This window comes from Sphaerodactylus townsendi, linkage group LG09 (assembly GCF_021028975.2).
Source record: "Sphaerodactylus townsendi isolate TG3544 linkage group LG09, MPM_Stown_v2.3, whole genome shotgun sequence".
Taxonomy (NCBI): domain Eukaryota; kingdom Metazoa; phylum Chordata; class Lepidosauria; order Squamata; family Sphaerodactylidae; genus Sphaerodactylus; species Sphaerodactylus townsendi.
Window position 1 is genome coordinate 77,746,880 of NC_059433.1, and position 19,406 is coordinate 77,766,285.

At 43.1% G+C, this 19,406-nt stretch overlaps 1 protein-coding gene across 1 annotated transcript in view; it reads left to right on the top strand.

Moving 5' to 3' along the window:
- EXT1 (exostosin glycosyltransferase 1) overlaps positions 1-19,406 on the top strand; it is a 317,437-nt gene that overhangs the window by 34,974 nt on the left and 263,057 nt on the right. The window lies entirely within an intron of this gene.

Below are 19,406 nucleotides of genomic sequence, written 5' to 3' on the forward strand. Positions count from 1 at the left end.
AGGGATGAGAATAAAGGCGGTTACTTTTCTCTCCGTCTTTTTGGTTTTTTCCCCCTTAACAGCTTATGCCTGGATAAGGAACCCAGATTTTTCTTTTCTTAAAATATGTTTTTACAATGCAGTGGTTTTGCTTTCACTGTTTCTCTCTTAGCGGAACGCTTATGCCTGTGAGTCTAACTTGTAAGGTTAAACTCTTTTGCTTAAGAAAAAAAAATCCCATTTATTGCCTTCCTCGCTAGTCTTGTGCACAGTTTTTTTTATTATGCTTCTTTACTGTACTGTGGGTCTCTCTTTTCCTCCTCTCATTCTCTGTGCAAACAACCGAATTGCTGCAGGTCAATTGAGGAACAGGTTTTTGCAACGACCGTTTTTAGTACCACAGAAAATGTGAATTCCACTCGAAATATATCCTAGGAGGCAACAGGTTCTTCAGTTTTGTTGAGAATGGGAAGTCCCCAAAGTGGTCTTTTTTTTTTTAGTTTTATGAGAAGAAAGCTCAGACAATGGGAGCTGTTTCCTCTGGGTGATGAGATGGGGGTCTTTTTGTTACTGGGTTGTGAATGAATCCTAAGACAGTACTAAACATTGCTGTGTTAAGCAATTAATGGTAGTTAAAATGTCACAATAAAACAGTCCCTTCCACTGGCATCTTTGTGCCTACCAGCAAATTATGTGATAGGGAGACCTTTGAACTGTCCTGTATTTTAAACATCAAAAGATTTCCTTTAAAAAAAGAAGAAATTTGACTTGAAGTTTGCCCCAAGTACCTCAAGGCATGGTGTGAGCACTGTTTTATTTTGTTTTGTTCAGCTGTGAATACTTAGGGGGGAAAGCTATATAAATACTGAGCGTTGTTAATTTTTATTATTAGCCCAAGGAAGTCTTCGTTACCTCCTACCATGCAACACTCGCACGCATAAAAATTAGTAGCGCAGTCAGTGGATCTCCTCACTGTAAGCTGAACAGCTGGAAGTCGGTCTGATAGCAAACTTTCTGCCCTTGCGTGGGATGGTGAAAGCCACACAGTGGGGCCACCCTTGGGCAAGGCAGGGGTCTCAAAATACTCAACATGCTCCCAGAACAATATAACTGGGAATATATACAGAGTGTATGTTCGTGAGGGTACTGGCTTAGTGGTTAGAACTTCTGCTTTGCAGACTGTCCTAAGTTTAGTCCCTGGCAGCAGAGTACATAAGGCTGACTTTGATAGACTCAGTGTGAGGGAGTTTCATGGGTTCAACTTAGGAAATGAAGGTAGCATAGAAAAGACTCTTGCCTGAAAGTCCCCTTCTTACCAGAGTGTTCACCTCCTGCCAAAATCCACATGGGTAAGTCTAGAACAGGGGTCGGCAACCTTTACCACCAAAAGAGCCATTTGGACCCATTTTCCACGGCCCCGAAGATCTACCGAGCTGGAGCCGCCTCCGGTTCGGCCCCTCCACTCACCTTTCCTTCCAGCGCTGCTCTGGAGGGCTGGAGGGACATGCCCACGCTACTCTCCGATCTGCAGGCCACGTGGAGCCGCAGTATAAGGCTGAAAGAGCCGCATGTGGCTCTGGAGCCGCAGGTTGCAGCCCCCTGGTCTAGAATGTCTCTGTGTGGCGCTTCCTTTTAATATTAAATGTGCAGTACAACTCTATTTGACCTCTTGAGCCAGCTCTTGTGGAAGATTCCTGATGCAATTTTCCGCACTTCTGTCTCCTCTTGCATTGCAGATTAATATAGTTGGACTGCATGATTCTGAATTTCCATAGTTAGTTAATTGGCACCTGCCTTTGGCCTCTGCAAGTCCAATCCAACATTCTGTCTTGAAATGTTGGTGGAAGAAGAGCTGAACATGGATTCCCCCCCTCCACCCATTCCTAAAAATAACCCCTTTCAGGCCTGGAGGAAAAAGACAGCAACTTTTATACTCTCAAGCTGTATCCCATGTCTTAAAGGACTCTAAGCACGCGGATCTGTGTTATGCTGGAGAGGCAGAAAGTGATTAGTTATTGACCTTGTATTCACAATAGGTACCTTTTTTAAAACTCCCGGCTTGCTACGGTGGTCAGAATTCAATAGTTGCATACTGTGGCTTTTAATTGCTTTTGAGTAGTGGCGATACTTGTTATCCGATGGTTATTAGTTATTTTTAATTCAGTAGGCTGCAGACCTCGGGGGGCTGACGTTAGAGTTGAGACCTCTTTTGTGTTGAAGATGAGATTCTTATTCTTAAGGAATGAGGCGGTCAGAGGTAATAAGGAAAAGAATTCAGCCTGGGCCTCCAAGGGATGAGAGGAGAAAGCATCCATCTTTCAAATAATGCATGAAGGCACTGTGAATGGCAGTCTAATTTGGGTGTGGATTTTTGGAATGATGTTATCCATGTGATTAGGGAGAGAAACGGAGGGCTGATTATGTCTCCAAATGGCCATCTTGCTGGAGCACTTTACTTTAGTCATCTAATCAAGCTCTTGTACGAGAACTTTCATGTTGTCTACAGTTGATATCTACACTTAGACTGGGCCAGAAGGCAAAAGTTAACACATGAGAGACAGTGCTGAATGAATCATGTTTCTTCTTTTCAAAGGTCTGCACACAACATAATGTGCATGGCCATGAAGCTGACAGAACAGCTAAAACTGTCTCTTCTGGAGATGGCCAAAACAGGGCTTTATCTGTAGTGGCCCCTCACTTGTGGAATCCCCTCTTCCTTGAGCTTCTCCTAAAATCAACCCTATCTGACTGTTCCCTGAGGCTCTAAGCCAAAACTTTCCTTTTTTTTTTTTTTTACCCAGAAGTGATCTTTTAAAATTGTATTTACAGTCTGTTTCTCATTGGAGAACTGTTTGATGTAATGCTTTTAAAGCTGTTCTGTGGTCTTGCTGGCTTTTTATTAGTTTGTCAGTTGTTAAGTACCTTTATGGCGAATTTGTGTTACTTTTGTGTTTTACTTTACAAGCCTTCTCAAGCAGATTCTTCTATAGAGGCAGGATAGAAATTTTCTAAACAAATCTCAAGACTGAAAAAGGGTGAAGATTGGCAACTGCGAAGCGGGCTGGGGTCAGGGACTTAAGGTATTTCTTCTCTCTTCTCTAGACAGGTCCAGAACCTTTAACAGGCATATAATCAAGAAAATGTCAAACATTTCCACATGAGCTATTTGTGTGTAATGCCCCCAACATTGCTGCTCCACTTCTGGGTGAAACTTGGAAGTGATAAAGGGTAGCCAAGGCAATTTGCAAAAGCCAGCAGCAATGCATGTGAGGTACCACATCTGCACTAGCAGAAGAGGAAGGGGGAAGATGCTAACAATATCTACTTGGTTTCCCCCCATTTAGGCTCTGCCAAGCAAGGCCGTTGCCCCATGTGACCTCCCACACCAGCCCCTAATGCATTTTCTTTACACAAATGTGGAATAGAAGAGATTTAATTTAAATTAATTTATTAGTAGAATATTTTAAATGCAGCCCACTCTCCTAGGATTTTAGTGGCTCACAATATTCTTTTTTGCTTCTGTTTTATCCCCACAACAAGGTAGGTTAGGCTGAGAAAGAGTAAATGGCTCCAAGCAACCCAGTGCTTCACCAAATTTAAATTTTTTGCTCCAGAGTAGGTGAAGTTCAAAAAAAAAATTTTTTTTTTCCATGCAGTGCTTTGGCCCATTTTAAAATATTTTTAAAAACCGTTTTGGTGAACGTCGTGCGTAAATCTCTGGTGAAGTTTACCAAAGCAGTCTGTGACCGGCTACAGCCTCTCTGCTTGAGGCAAGTTTTTTTTTTCCCCATAATACTTTTTATGAATTTCTTTCTTTAAAAAACACATTGAACATAAAACAAACATGAAACCATTGAAACACATAAGACGTCAACAAATATTAGCATGTAACAAATGACCCACATTTACAGTTACCCAAACATATCTATCCTACCCCAACTACCCATAACAATAACACATAATTCAGTACATCTAAATCAAATCAGTTACTTCACTATTCTTTGGTAATTTAAATAAATTTCTTTTCTTATCTAGGCCCTTGCTTGAGGCAAGTTGTGAGGGGCTTTAAGAACACACTTCAAGGTAACTGCTTGTATGAATATTTAACACGCCGCACCATTCTCCTAAGTTGTATTTTCCTTCACTTCTGCACCCTGCCTTCCCTCCCTTTTGGAGAAGGGTAAAGGTTCTGGTCTGAAACATGTTGAAATAGACCCTTTCACCCCAGAAGGCCTTAAAACAGCAACAGTAAACATGCCTCGGCCAGCCATATGACCCTTTCGGTCGTTCCCCTCCCTCCCTCCCCTCTCCTTTTTTCAGCCCTATCTGTGAGAAAGTTTGTCTTAATACGTTGTGGTCCTGCTCTTTCTTTTCATCTCCGAGGCCTGGCAAAGGCCTCAACTTTCTCCCACCGCCCCCATCCTTTCCTTTGTGAGCCCCTTTGCTACCAAGGAACCAATGAGCGGCACCATTTCTGACGGGATTTGCGTTTGAACTTCACTTGAGCACAATAGATTCCCTGCAACTTTGCCTGAGCTCTCTTTAAATGAATTCCTGACACTTTATGGGTCGCTGGCCCCTTTTTATCCTCCACGGAAAGAGAGAGAGAGAGGAAAAAATGGAATGTCTGGAAGATGGAATGACTTTTGAGGGCGCTGAAAGACTTGCCATGTCTGGGGCGACTCCTGAACTGCTTAAAACTTTTTTAATTGGCTGTAGAAAATGCAATGTTTTTTCTTGTTTGCGGCAGTGACAACCGTAATATGTTTGCAAATCACTTTTTCACCCAGTGTCTTGCAACAGTGAAATAATTGCATATTTAATAAAATGTCAAAATACAAGTGTGTATTTCCTTACAAATTTGCCCGTGTCTCTATGGTCTTTATCATAGAAATTAGACAAAATTTCGCATGGAAATAATGTCACAGACTCCACCTTCCCAACATACCACCCTCAACATCTCCCTTCGTTTACTGAGGCAGTGTTGGAAACTTTCCGTGAGGACAATGGAGATATAAAGGATGATTCCTCAAGCTGCGATAAGGATCACTTGGCCCTGTCACTTTGCCTACAGCATGGAAGAGTGAGGGATAAGTCCTCCTTGAAGAATAAACTCTTAGATTAACAGCTGCAATATGCTTTAAGTAGATCTCTTGTTGGAGAGGACCTGGAAACTTCAACTACCTACCTTCAGATAGACATAGAAAGATGAGATTGGTTTAATGGGCTACAACCAGTGGTGGGATTCAAATAATTTAACAACTGGTTGATTACAAGCATCATTTTAACAACTGGTTCTGCCAAAGTGGTGCAAACCTGCTGAATCCCACCACTGGCTATGACTACATTTGTTTCATATGGATTCCCAATTGGCCATGCTGGCAGGGGCTGATGGGATTTATAGTACATGAACATCTGGAGAGCCACAAGTTGCAGACCTCTGGGTTAAGGTAAACTAGTGGCTTTGTTTCATAGAACGTCCTTGTGTGAGAGGTCAGGCCAGCCTCAGGAAAGGTAGGACTTTTATTTTAATCGATACTCCTGCTAATGGAGAAGTCTTCTGGGAGAAGTACTTTCTGGACTCTTAGCCAGGTTGTAAGACATGCCTCTCAGTGAAAGCATTTGTGTGCTACTGTTATACAGGAGGCCTGTATTGAATCTCAGTTATTTGAAAACTAGCATCAAAGCTTATTCCGTGTGGAAATGAAATGGGCTCTAAGAAAGGGGGGACCAGAAAGCCTGTCCCCCGCAATGGTCTTCCCCGGTGCCCTCCCTCGCCCCAGGCAGCCCAGAGTGGTTGCGGGTGGGGAGAATGAGCTTGCTGCTCAGTTGGAGGAAGTTGGACAAGGAACGGATATCCCACCAGTGGGCGCGCAGGTCTGAGTTCTGCTTGCCAGTTGGTCAGGGGTTTATCATCGGAAGGCCATGATTGGTCGCCATTTAGGGTATTATATATGGCAAGGTTAGGTTGCATGTTTAATTCATGTTTATAAAATTTTTGTGATGAGCTCTGGTTTCATTTAGTGCATGTTGAGGCCCAAAGGGAAGGGGCTCAAAGGTTTTAAGTAAATCAATTTTGATCTTCTCTTAGTTACATAAATGCACACCTGTGCCCATTCATGGCCGCTTTGCCTTCTTTACTTCCTGCAAGCTAGAAGAAACATAATATTTGAAGATCTTTTCTACCTTTCATAATGGTGAAAGGAAAGCAGCCAATTTTTAGCGGCTCGTGTGTAAATTGCCCCTTGATCAGCAGTGTGTGGTTTGAAAGGATCTCCCTTCGACAAAGAGGTAGGGAAAGAAACATCGAGTTGTTTCATGTATATATCATAAATACATTGGAACCTCGGTTTTCGTTGGTAATCCGTCCGAAAAGAATTGATGAAAACCAAAACCAATGAAAACCGAGGCAAACTTTTCCATAGGAATCAATGTAAATCCAATTAATCTGTTCTAGGCACTCCAAAAAACATACCAAAAACACATTTTTGGTGAATAAACATAGTGCTTAAAGCTGAAAACAGTGGCAGACAATAACACTAGAACCAGCTTCTGAGCCAGTGGACCAATGTCGCACCAGAAAGCTGTCCAAAGAGGTCTGTTTCTGACGCCTCTTTAAGATTTGTCTGAAATGGGGCAAAGAGACACATTTGTCATTACAAACAAGTTACGATACCACGGCCTGCAACAGCTTTGCCCAGGTGATTTTTCTCCACAGACCCCTGCACCTTACTGCAAATCTATGAAAACCGAGGCAAATCAATGAAAACCGAGACAAATTTTTCACTGAAAAAATCGATGAAAACCGAAACCGATGAAAACCGAAACCGATGAAAACCGAGGTTCTCACTGTACCATGATAGGTGATATATGGGCATTTTGGCTAATCAGATGTTTTATAAAGGCTAATAACTTTTTGTGGATTTGCCCTTGAAATTTTGAGGAAGGAATAGGATTCAGTTGCTGAATCATTACATGCAATACCAGAGATTTCTAAGAAGGCGCATCTCATCAGACCAACAAACATGACACACACGAAAGTTCTCAGAACGTGAAATGTAGAAAGTAGGCTCCCAAAATGCTATTGTTTGCAGTTTCATCTGACCCGTTCTGTATTCCAACTCTTGAGCTCTGCCATTCCTACTTGCTGCCTCCTGTGCCATTTTTTGAATATGTTTGCTCAGGCCAGATGCACAAGATAAAAGAACCTCTGTGGAGAGCATGTGCAGATCTTGCACCCATCGTCGCACGGGATGCTTGGATACGCAGGGACAGATGCTCGCAAGGGGTTTGGAAGCAGTCCATGATTTTGCAGTGAGCCAAAGGGAGAGAAAGAGGGGGAGAGCGGGGCCGTGACTTGGTGCTGGAGCACACGCTTTGCATATAGAAAGTCTGGGATTCGATCTCTGACTTTTCTAATTAAAGGATCTCAGGTGGTAATGCTGGCAAACACCTCTGCCAGCCTTGGGGAGCCGCTGGACAGAACTGGCCTAGATAGACTATTGATCTCACTTGTAATAAGGCAGCTTTGTATGTTTAAAAATGGCCCAAAGTGCCTTAAAGACACATTATTCCCATCCTTTACTTCCCCGTGGGCTCTTCTTTGTCTCAGCTGCATGAATGAAACACTGTTTGGGGGGCAGGGGGAATTACCCTTCAAGCACTTGGCTTCCACATAAGAAATGTTTGCCTAAATACATATGTGCAGCTGGAATCGACAGCCAATGCCAACTCCCTGCCGCCTCTCCTTTCACGTGTCAGATCATAATTTTGCTTCGCATTCAGCTCCGTTCCTAAGCAGAGTTGCACCCTTCTAGCCCTGCTTCCAACTGCAGTGTTAGTTTGCCTGTATGCTCCAAAGAGTAGCATCTTTTTAAATTTTCATTTTTAATATTATTTCCATTTTTCATTTCACATTTTTTGTTTGTAATACTGTTCTCCCTTCAAATAAACTCCCTTCAAAAACGGCCATCCAGTTAAACATCTCTTGTATTTGTGAAGCATGTTTACCTTGAAGCTGGTTTGCCAGCTCTGGATTGGGAAATTCTTGGTTATACACAATGAATGATGGTGCAACAACCCAAAATTTAAAGAGACAACAACGTGATGCACCTACCGCAATGCATTAATTCTGCATTTTCCTGGGACTTGATGATTGTATGCCTATAGGATGTTAATGTTGTGTATAGGATAAGAGCACTGTATTTTATGAGCATGTCTATTGCACTTGGTTTGTAATTGAATTACACCAGTATATATTTCATTTTGGTAGGTGCATCGCGTTGGGAAATTCCTGGACAGTTTGGGGTGAAGGCAGGGTTTGGGGAGGGCAGGGTTTGGGGAGAGGAAGGAGCACAGTGGGATATGATGTCACGAAGTTCACTCTCCAAAGCTGCCACTTCCTGCAGAGGAATTGATCTCTGTAGTGTGGGCATTAGTTGTAATCTCATGGGATCTCCAGGCTCCATATTGGGGTTGGGTCCTCCAGCGTGGTGTAGTGGTTAACAGCAGTGGACTCTAATCTGGAGAACCAGGTTTGATTTCCCACTCCGCATGTATGACAGACTCTTATCTGTTGGATTTGTTTTCCTTCTACACATGAAGTCTGCTGGGTGACCTTGAGCTAGTCACAGTTCTTTTGAACTCTCTCAGCCCCGCCTACTCCACAAGGTGTCAGTTATGGGAAGAGGAAGGAAAAGGAATTTGTAAACTTCCTTGAGTCTCCTTACAGGAGAGAAAGGCAGGATATAAATTCAAACTTCTTTCTTTCTTTCTTTCTTTCTTTCTTTCTTTCTTTCTTTCTTTCTTTCTTTCTTTCTTTCTTCCTTCCTTCCTTCCTTCCTTCCTTCCTTCCTTCCTTCCTTCCTTCCTTCCTTCCTTCCTTCCTTCCTTCCTTCCTTCCTTCCTTCCTTCCTTCCTTCCTTCCTTCCTTCCTTCCTTCCTTCCTTCCTTCCTTCCCTTTCTTTCTTTCTTTCTTTCTTTCTTTCTTTCTTTCTTTCTTTCTTTCTTTCTTTCTTTCTTTCTTTCTTTCTTTCTTTCTTTAAGAACATAAGAACATAAGAACAAGCCAGCTGGATCAGACCAAAGTCCATCTAGTCCAGCTCTCTGCTACTCGCAGTGGCCCACCAGGTGCCTTTGGGAGCTCACATGTAGTGGAATGTGAGCACTTAATGGCCTTCTTGCAGCTGTTGCTCCCGATCTGCACCTGGTCTGTTAAGGCATTTGCAATCTCAGGATCAAGGGAGGGATCAAGATTGAAGTAGCCATAAATCCTGAGCTTCTCCTCCATAAATCTGTCCAAGCCCCCTTTTAAAGCTATCCAGGTTAGTGGCCATTCCATCCACCACCTCCCCTGTGGCAGCATATTCCAAACACCAATCACACGTTGCGTGAAGAAGTGTTTCCTTTTATTAATCCTAATTCTTCCCCCCAGCATTTTCAATGAATGCCCCCTGGTTCTAGTATTGTGAGAAAGAGAGAAAAATTTCTCTCTGTCAACATTTTCTACCCCATGCCAGCCTTTCTTTCTTTCTTTCTTTCTTTCTTTCTTTCTTTCTTTCTTTCTTTCTTTCTTTCTTTCTTTCTTTCTTTCTTTCTTTCTTTCTTTCTTTCTTTCTTTCTTTCTTTCTTTCTTTCTTTCTTTCTGCCAACCGACCAACCGCATCACTATAACATAGTGGTCCTCATTTAGTGTGTCCATATACAAGGAGCTAGGCCAAAGTAATTCCTTACATTATGTTCATAGTTATTGTAAAGGCTGTATTTAGTTGCAATAAATTTTAATTGGGAGAAGCTACCACGCATGTCTTTCTCAGGAAAGGCACAGATTTCAAACTGGGGGACTTGATTTGAAAATCAAAATCAACCCATGAAGTATCATTTGAAGAAGCCCAAGTGAGGGACATTGCAATGTGTCTGTCAAGGAGCAAAACAAAGAAATATGTAATTTTTTAATCCCACATTAGTGTGGCCTGTCACAGATGGTGCTGTTAGCGAAGAATCTATAAGAAAAGATCTGTGAGACAGGGCCCTGGCAGAATTATTTATTTCTCAGTGACTGAGCCTTGTAGGATGTGGAATGCTGACAGATAGCACGTTAAGAGCACGTTGTCCTTCCAACTTGCCAGTCCTGACTGGCTGACTGACTTTCCAGACATGAGGAATGCTAATGCTGAAAGGAAACTGTAATCTTTATTCCCCTGTTCCCAAATTTCATTTCTTTTTGTAAAGCGCTAATTTTACCTCACCGACCGACTCTATTGCTGTTGCATTGAAGGGAGGGGGGAGTTGTTTGTTCTAAAGGACTGCTGATGAATGACACTGATTTTGTTTTCAAAACCTTCTGCTCCTTTGAGAAAGTACAGGTTCAAATCCCAAGAGAGATAATGCCAGCGCTTCAGATTTCCATGGTAGACTAATTGGACCAAATGATGTCCTCTCTTCATGTAACTTGTCAATCTGTAGGAAACTCCCATCATCCTGCTGGCCTAATGAGCTGAGAATGAAGCCCGACTAACCTTGTCCTGGGTGAAGTGTACATGTGAGAAAGATAGTGGAGGGGCGAGGTATGTGATACTTCAGATTTTGATTTAGCTAAAGGCTGAAGAGATAGCAGAGGTTTATCTCTATCAGGGGTTATGGATGTTTGAAATTTTTAAGGCTATTTAAAGCCAGAGATGGTGGTTGGATTCAAGGGACTTGTACTTAACACAAATGTAGCACAAAACCATGGTTTAATTAAACTAACCGTGGCTTATGTGATTGTCTAAACATAGTGCACTGTAGTGACTATTGCCTGATTTTGATATGTATTCTCTTCCTTTCTCCCCACTGAAGGCGTAAAACAGCTTACAATATTCTTCTCCCTGCCTCCATTTGTATCCTCAAGACACTCACCCTATGAAATCAGCTAGGCTGAGAAAGCATAACTCAGCCAAGGTCGCCCAGTGAACTTCCATGGCAGAGTGGGAGTCTGAAACCAAGTCTCCCAGATCCTAATTGATACCACTACTCTAGCTGTTCCATCCAACTAACCTAACTACGGTTAGGTAGGATATGGGACCAGGATCTTAAACCGTGGTTTGGTTTATTCACATTTATTCTGAACGATGGTTTTACATAACATACAAATGGGGACATCCTACCTTAATCTTGGTTTGCTCTCCTGTTTCACCTTGTTTTAGTGCAGCCTGAGCTACCAGCTAGTTCTCTGCAGGAGAAGAGTTAGCGTGAAGAAGCCTGCATCAGTCATATGGTTGCCAAACCTCCAACGGGTGGGGAGGATCCCCTGCTTTGGTCCCCTTTCCTTGGCACCATTCAGCCAGCTGGCATGGGTCTTACTAGTTGCAAAATGAAGCCTAGGTCTTGACACCATTAGCAAGTTGATGCCACTTCCAAAAGCAACATCATCACGTTGTCGATGATTTGGGAGACACTGATATTTGAGCAAAACAGCGTCTACCATACTGTTTTTGCCCAAATACTGTACCACCTCCAACATTGTTGTTGATGTGATAATGTCACTTCTGGAAGTGACATCAGCATACTGATGGTGTCAAGGTCTAGACCTCATTTTGCTCCTCATGAGACCCCTACCCCACTCCCACTGTGGTTTTACTGTATTTCCCAACTAAGTTTTGATGTCCTACATGGGTTTGGTCCTTCCTACTTCTCACACCATTTCTCCCCGTTTGAGCTTTTTTCTCAATGAAGAACTTCTTGGGCCAAGCACAGATGGAGCAATTTGTGCTAAGAGGAGGTCAAAGAATTATAGAGCTGGAAGGTACCATACAAGGCCAACTTGTCCAACCCCCTGCTCATTGCAAGATTAGCCTATATCATCCCATTATGGGGGGGCGGGGGTTGGACTACATGCCTGTCTTTTGCTATGGTAGCTGTAAAGTGGTGGAATCCAGAAGAGGTACATGGTTGTATGTGCCTTTATAAAGGAGCATGAAACCTATTTGTTTGTAAGCTTTTCATTCAGTGAATGTAAGAAAAAACCAGATGGACTTATTTATCAATGAGTCCATCTAGTGTAGCTTCTTAGCAGTGATCAACCACATGACCCTGGAAATCCAATGAGTGGGGCACAAAAGGCATTAACTCCTCCCCACATTGTTCACTCATCAGCAACTGATATTCAGGCCTTTGAAAATGCAGATTTTCTTTAGCTAAAAATCCTTTGATGCCTCTGTTTTGAATTCGGTTAGACCTGTATTATAATGGAATAGCTCAGGAGGTTGCTTTTGTGAGAGAATTGTCGTCTGTTGCAATGTTTATTATGTATCAACCTGCTTTTACTGCGTTGTTTTCTGTCTTTTTAAGCCACTTTTGGTAATCATGCGTTAGACAGTTTTTGTTTGTAGTGTTTTCTAATTCTGCAGTCCTAGTCTTATAGGATATCTTATTTTGTTCTGCCTGATTGAATTAGTTTTTATATTGTATTAATCCCCTTTGAGCCTCGTGGAGAAAGGTGGGCTATAAATGAAGTGAATAAGTAAATAAATTATGTCTAATTCCCCTTTAAAGACACTTAATCCGGTAAATTTATAGATATTAGCATACTTCTCTTTAAAGATTTATTTTTAAAAAGATTTCTTTAATTTATTCATTTTTATTATTTTTCTTAAATGACCTAAATGAATAAATAAAACAATTAACACATTTGTGATTCTGGTTCGATAGTGATCTAAATTGGCAAGTGTTGGAGTATGAAAGTGGTAACTCGTTTGCCAGAATAACTAACCCCCATTCCCATACCATATATATATTTAATGGGCGGTATGTATCTGACAAGACAGAAATCCCTAATTACATTAATTCTTAGTTTCTGAAGTTCTTAGCTAGCAATTTATTTAGTTCAGTTCCTCCGGAATGAAGATCTCCTGACAGTTCGCTCCATAATTTTGGTAATTTTTTTTTCTAATTTCTAACCGTCCTCAAACTGATTTTTAAAGGAGATGGACCTGAATTGAATATATATCAGCTCTGCTTAGTGAAAGAAGGTAAAGTGTAGCTCGCTTGTGGTTCTTTAATCTTTGCTAGCTCGAGATGTCTTTGGGGACTGAAGGCTGACCTTTTCTGCCCTTCTGTGGTGCTTGTGTGTATATTTTGCAGTTAATATGCGTTCTCACAGTCTGGTTTGATTGTGCCGGCCTTCTGGGCGGCGTGCTCCATCATGTGGCTTCAAGCGTTTATTTTTATTTTATATTATTGAAAACATTTTTATTCCGCCTTTCTTCTCCAAGGTGTGTGATGTGTCCACCTGACAGCAACATCTACTCCCAACTCCTTGGCACCTGCTCCGTGTATTCTGAATAAACGAGTGCATTATAAATCATTAAATTGGCTTCTTTTGTTTTATTGATACGCCTTTAAAAGTGGCTTATTTCCCCCTTCTAACATCATTTAACTGGTACCCATCTCTTTGGAGATTGTATTTGTTTCTCCTTGCTGAACAGACTGCTTGAATGTTCCATTCCCATCCTTTGTTTTCTGAAAGCTCAGCCTCAGTCTAGACATGTAGCAATATCTATTTTTATGTCTTTTATGGCGTTCTTCGAGGAAAACCTGCTAGCTCATCAGATTGGAGGGGAGAAGAAAGGTATCCTTGTGCCGTCCCCATCTCTCTCAAGTGCATCTGATGACGTGAACTTGGATCCACAAAAGCTGGCTCTGGAATACATTTGGTTAATCTTTCAGGAGCGGCTGGGCTGCTGTTTTGTTTAACTGTGATGAGATCCACATGCCCTCCAAACACTTCGGATGCTAATTTCCAGCGCAAAAGTTGTGTGGCTGCGATGGAAGAGTAGTTCTCCTCCATCCCCTCCTCCCTTTTTAAGTTGGTGAAGAGCCTGTGCGGTGGATCACTGATATCTGACACCCTTCTGTGAAATTTTGATTGCTATGGTTACTCTGTTCAGTTTGTTGGTGCCATTCAGCCATTACGGAATCTGCTTTTGCATATCCCTTTTAGTGGGGGGGAGGAGTGGGGGGGGAGGAGTGGGGGGTTTATGCTCCCCCCCGCCCCAATACAGAATTTGTAGTGGCAGTAGAGGAGAATGATCTATAACTTTAAGCTCCCTGTGCGTAACCGCAAGCGTATGTACACACACGGGGACTCCTGTGCACGTATGCGGCGCATATAAATGCAACAGCTTTTCCACTTTATGACAACATCATAGGACTTTGCGTCTGACTGACATTAAAGGACTTCATGGTGGAGCTTGCAAATCTCAGCTGACACTGTTGCCTTGAAGTTGCCATTCCTGCCAAAAGGCTTACTGGTGGGAGAGAATGCTGGCGTGTCAGCGCTAATTTTCAGCATTAACTGTGAATTTCCTGGCTTTTGTGTGTAACTAAGTCAGGCTCTTATCTTACCAGTGCTACTGCCCCCTGCCCTGCCCCTCCACCAGACACCAGGAGTACTAGCTGACATTAGCCAGGGAATTAATTCCTAGCAGCCCATTGCAGGGTGTGAGGCCACTAACTCATTTTGGAAAGGGGTGGGGGGAAAAAAAGATGAGCAAATGTAACCCCTGTGTTCAGAATGGGTGAAGGAAGTAAAACATTTTGTTTTAAATTTAGTTCTTTGCAACTCTTTCCAAGTTCTGCACCACAGAACCCACAGATAGAGGTTACACAAACACTTTAAAACTGGTGCCGTGCTGGTGCCACTGATCTTGCAGATCAGTGATGTGCGATGACAAAAGTATCTGTGTGCTTTGCAGTCTGGGGCCAGCTTCTTTTGGGCCCCTTCCACACATGCAGAATAATGCACTTTCAAACCACTTTTCACAATTTATTGTCAAAGGCTTTCACGGCCGGAATCACTGGGGTGCTGTGTGGTTTCCAGGCTGTATGGCCGTGTTCTAGCAGCATTCTCTCCTGACGTTTCGCCTGCATCTGTGGCTGGCATCTTCAGAGGATTGTTTGCTATTCCGCACAGTAAAATCCAGCTCTGTAGTTCATTGAAAGTGGATTGAAAATGCATTATTCTGCACGTGCGGAAGTGGCTTTGGGTCAGCAGAGCCTCCTGGTCAGCCCCTCCCTCCCCCCAATGAAAGTTATTCAGGACCATTTCTCTTCAGTTGTTATTTTTTAGTGGTGGGTGGGTAGGAAATGAGATGGTGAGCCGTGTCCCCTTTGATGAGGAGCATTTAGCATGTCTAGCATGCACGGCGTATTTGGCTGTCGTGGTGCAGAGCATCAGATTCTTATCTGGTGAACTGGATTTGTTTCCTCACCCCTCTGCATGAATCCTGCTGAGTGACCTTGGGCTGGTCACAGTTCTCTCAGAACTCTCTCAACTCCACCTCCTTCACATGGTGTCTGTTGTAGGGATAGGAAGGGAAGGAGTTTGTAGGTCACTTTGAGACCCCTTACAGGAGAAAAAGGCGGGGTATAAACCCAAACTCCTCCTCTTCTTCTCTACCTTGTAGTGGGGTGGAGTCTCCTTTAGAGGACTGTAAAGGGAGGCTGGATGGTCGTCTGTCAGGAGTGCTTTGATTGTGTGTTCCTGTATTGCAGCAGGTTGGACTTGATGGCCCTTAGAGTCTCTTCCAACTCTATTATTCTATGCATCTAAAATATCCCCTCTTTATTCCAAACAGGAACTGTGAAAGTCTGTGTTGTACTATTAAAGCTACAATTCCATATACCACTGGTGATGTAAACGCTATTTCCTGGTGTTATAAGAATTCACCCAAGGAAGATTGCATGTGCTTGTGTGAAGAAGGCAATTGCATACATTCCCATCCTCCCAATCGCTTATGAGCTGGGAACAAGGATAACATGACATGGCTAGGAACCAAAGAATTGTCTCTGCTAGTTCCAGTATTTAGATTCTGTTTGTGGTATTTTCCTGTGTTCCCAGCAGCAACTGCCAATGGAACCTGAAAGCAAATCTTAGTCAAAGTAACAAGAATTAGTTGGTTTTCTTGATCGCTGCCGTAGTTTACCTCTGCTCCTTGGAATGGTATTAACCAGTTTTCGACACCAGTATTGAAACCCAGAGATAACTGGGGGTGAAATGTAATGCAGGCTAATCCATTACTTCGTACTTTGTAACAGGCTTAAAATCTGAACGTGAATTCTCAGAGAATGTGGAGTATAATGTGGGCAGAAATGGATTCTTTCCTATGACATAGGAAGCAGCCCAAACCTAAGTGTGTGGTTTCACAAGGGAAGTCGAGGAGGAAGGAAACCAGGGGAAGCAATCCTTACTATTTGCCTGTTGTACAACTGCTCTGTGGTGGTTACAATAATAACATTGTTTGCTATTGGGAAGCAACTTTCTCATTTAGTCTGCCGCATATTCTCAGTATTGGTTTCCTCTTTTCCATTCAGGAAGCCTGCGCTAAAATAAGCTTAACTTTCCTGGCTGTTTGTGGGCTTCCTGGACTGTGTGGCTGTGGTCTGCTGCGAACATTTCGCACACTTCTATGGCGAGCATCTTCAGAGGCATGTCACAGTGAGATGCGTTTCTTTCCACGGCACCGTTTCTTTCCTGTTGCCAACATCAGCTTTTCACTCCCCTGTATTTTGCGTTTTGGCTGGTTTGGCTGGTTTGATTCCCAGCTCTGCCGCCTGAGCTGTGGAGGCTTATCTGGGGAATTCAGATTAGCCTGTGCACTCCCACACACGCCAGCTGGGTGACCTTGGGCTAATCACAGCTTCTCGGAGCTCTCTCAGCCCCACCTACCTCACAGGGTGTTTGTTGTGAACGGGGGAAGGGCAAGGAGATTGTCAGCCCCTTTGAGTCTCCTGTAGGAGAGAAAGGGGGGATATAAATCCAAACTCTTCTTCTTCTTCTCTTCTTTTCTTTAGTCTTAGGTTTTCCCTGTCTGCCCTGTACTTCTCCATATTTCCTTCCTCGAAATATCCCATCAGCACAGTCTTGCTTCCTGTTGTATCTGCGGCTGCCGTCTTTGAGTATTGTGCCTCCATGTGCTTGAAATACTGTCAGTCCAGTTAGAAAACCAGTCATGGAAATAACCTCCTCTCATAATTCTCTGGTGGAAGAAGAGAATGCCTTGGTTGAGCCTAGTTGCTCTCTTTTGCTAGCTTTTTCTGTGCCAACGACATGTCATGTATCCCTCTTGCCTGTGGCCTCAATGAGGGAAGTGGTCATGAGTGGTAGGAGATGGGAACAACCAAGAAGGCCTTGCTAGAGAGGGGGGAGGCAACATCTGTGTAAGTCAAGGTTGGTCCATACTAGGAATGATGTAGATGTCTTGAAAACAACCATTGGTACTTACCGCAAAGGATCCTTTTCCTCTGAGCAGACGGAGGACATCTTGGGGGTGTTTCCCACCACCGATTCCCACTCCAACAGGAAGAAGAAAAATCTTTTCCTGCCTCCCCAGTTGGAGGATGGGAAAACATCCACAAGATCTCCTCTGGCTGAGAGGAGAAGGGGATTCACCAAATTAATGAAGAGTTGCTCCATCAGTGGTTGTTGGGAGGCTACAAAGCCTCTAAATGCCACTGTGTGTGAATCTGAGAGGAAGCCTGTGCCAGTGGGCTTTCCAGAGCATCTAGATGTCCTCTGTGTGACACAGAATGCTGGCTTCAAAGGGTTGTTGGACTGATCCAGCAGGGATGCTCCTAACTTCTATAAAGAGATGTCATGGGTGAGTTGGGGTTGCTGGCAAGTGTGTGAATAGGGGAAGGGTCTGCAAAGGGTCTGAGACAGATGCCTTAGGACCGTGCAGGGAACCTTGGCACTCAGATGTTCCAGCATGCCAATTGGCCAATTGGCCATGCTGGAAGGGGCTGATGGGAATTGTAGTCCATAACATCTGGAGTGCCAAAGGTTTGCTACCACTGCTCTTAGACACCAAGATTGGCCCTCCAGATGTTATAAGCAAGCCTTGTCACCCATGCCAGCATCATGCTGGCATGGGGATGATGGGAACTATAGTCGATAACATCTGGAGGGCCGTGAGTTTGACACCTGTGCCTTAGGATATTTGTACTAAGCAGAAGCACAGGAGCCTGCCTTGAAAGGCAGAACAAGCAGGAGAGTAGCTGCATCAAAACCCCTTGCGGATCAAGGCCACAGCCAAGTGCAACAAATGGAACATCTCAGTAGACTGCCAGGAGCAAGTCCCCAATTCAGGCCTTGATATCTCTGACACTGGTGTCGTTCGAATGTTTTTGGTTTCTAGTCTCATGAATGTTCTCATGGTTTTGGGTAGAGCAGCGGGTTCAGGGTCTTCTTTAGGTTTACCACAAGGGTGTCCCACTCTGGCGCTTCAGATGTTAATGGACTACAATTCCCATCAGCCACTTGTGGCCATGCCAGCAGGGGCTGATGGGAATTGTAGTCCATGACCATCTGAAGTGCCAGAGTTGGACACCCCTGGTCTACCAGTTCTCTGGGTTGTGACCAGGACCCTAAGTAGATGTATTGTTTCCCTGATTCTTCTCCTGGAGGTAATCCCACCTTATTTTTCTGTTACCGTTTAAGCACAAACAAATGGCATATTCAAATATCTATTTCAAACATTTATGGTATTTTTCCACATTCTATTTTTTTAAGTTAGTGTCTCTTTATATTTTCTCTTGGTTATCTTTTCAAAAGTAGGAGTGCCTTTTTCTGAAAAATAAGGTTGCTTGTCTATGAGCAAACAATATTTTGCTTTTGGGATTTTCCATTATCAATTCATCTGATTTCTTGCTTGCCCAAACATATGTTCAGCTGTGCTTCTTTTCTTTTCCTCTTCTTTTGCCTTTTCAAGATGGAGGTTTCTGCCGCTGTGCGTACTGTGACTGGAGAAGCTCAGACTTCCCCCGAGTAACAGCTATCCAGATGTTGAAAGATCAAAGGAGGAACGACTGGACCCGTATAACTGCATTCTTCTTTTCTGTTGCATGCGGTGTTCAGTTTGTTTAAAGCCTCTTTTGACTTACAGGGCGCAGAAAGTGCCATAAACCATTAACACGTTGAGTGGGGAAAAAGAAGAGGAAATAGCGGAATGCATTTCCCACGGGCCACTTTTTTCTTAAAAGAAAAACACACACACACAACTATAAACAGTTTTGTGGGTGGTGGGGGGTTGTTGTTTATTTTAAATTGTCCTGGAAATGTCTCTGCAAAAGGTTGGGATTCCTGCATTTTGCTTAGACAAAAGGAATTTTCTGTGAAAACCTCGAATCCTTGGATAATTTTAGCATAAATTGATCTACAGGGAAGCAGTCTCTTGTCCTCATTTCTCTTTGGTTGTGTTTCTCTTGTGGAATAACGGCGCCTTTAAAATTGAATTTATCTGCTTGGATTTCTATTTTCAGATGGTTCACTTTCTTATTTCCAGCTGCTGCTGTTTGTGGCAAATGAATGTTCAGCAGAGTATCTTTTAACATGGGCAACTGCAACAAATCTATTTTAAAAGAAACAGCCATTTTTTCGCAGGTACTTGTTA